The sequence below is a fragment of the Vigna umbellata genome, chromosome 2 (genome assembly GCF_029865625.1).
Source record: "Vigna umbellata cultivar VRB3 chromosome 2, Vumbellata_1.0, whole genome shotgun sequence".
Lineage (NCBI taxonomy): Eukaryota > Viridiplantae > Streptophyta > Magnoliopsida > Fabales > Fabaceae > Vigna > Vigna umbellata.
In genome coordinates this window covers 9511778-9512845 of record NC_142166.1, presented here as the reverse complement: position 1 = coordinate 9512845, position 1068 = coordinate 9511778, and the positions used below count along the sequence as shown (strand labels likewise).

The 1068-nt window shown below is 27.0% G+C and overlaps 1 non-coding gene across 1 annotated transcript; it reads right to left on the bottom strand.

Annotated features, from left to right (window-relative positions):
• Positions 1 to 243: 243 nt before the first annotated feature.
• Positions 244 to 315, bottom strand: TRNAT-CGU (transfer RNA threonine (anticodon CGU)). The gene has a single exon. It is a non-coding gene; the product is annotated as a tRNA-Thr (tRNA).
• Positions 316 to 1068: the final 753 nt, after the last annotated feature.

The window sequence follows — 1068 nt, the reverse complement described above, 5'->3', positions numbered from 1 at the left end:
AACAACTTTGTTTTTAAAATTTATAAATTTTAAAAAATTGTTTTCTCTAAAATTGTGATTTCCCATGTAAAATTTTGGGAAAAAACAATATGCTGGAAGAAATATTCCAAATTCGTCATAATTATCCAAAATAAATCATTCAAAAGTTTGAAAGTCAATTTCTTCATAAGAGAAAATGCATTTTGTAATATTTTCTTTCCGAAATATTTTTAAATTGAAAACCTCTCATAAAAAAGAAGAAAAAGCCCCCGGCGAGGATCGAACTCGCGACCTTTCGCTTACGAAGCGAACGCACTACCACTATGCTACGGAGGCACGTTTAAGAATGGAATCATTAGTATTGAATTTGTACTATTTATTAGAATTGTTTTTCGAAGGTCCAATCTAACATTTTATTATGGATTGGTGATTTAGTATGAAGAATTCATAATATTGATCCATTAAAATATAAAAATAAATATTCCTTTATTTATATTATAGAGATCAACTCACTTTACAAAAAACTTATTCGTTAATGACAAGTAGTAAACATTAATTGAAAAATCACCTCACCTTTTATTTTTTAGTTTTTACCTTTATATAAACCTTACATTTTGTCTATATATTTTAATCTTTAGTACATATACATACAATTTTTAATCCATATTCATTCTAGTTCCTAAGACATTATTTTGAAACCCTTTCATTCTCTATCTTTAAAATCCACTGGGACTATAAGAGATTCACAATAATATATATGTTTTGAAGTGAAAACAATTTTAATTAATTTTGACTAAAAGAATTTTACAACCTTTATTTAGATTAAGACTGGTATTCCAACTATTTAAAACTATATTTTCTTAAGGTTTAATTGCTTCCTTTGTCCCCAGTTTGGTTGAATTGTGTCAAATTCATCCTCATTTTTAAAAAAGTTTCATTGTCGTCCTCACGTGGTATAAAAGTGTCAATTGAATCCAAACATAGAAAAAATTTGTGTCAAAGTAGTCATTTTTCCTATATATCTGTGTCTTCCTTTCATATGTCACTTCTCTGGAGCTATGAAAAGCCTTAAATTGGATAAGGTAAAAT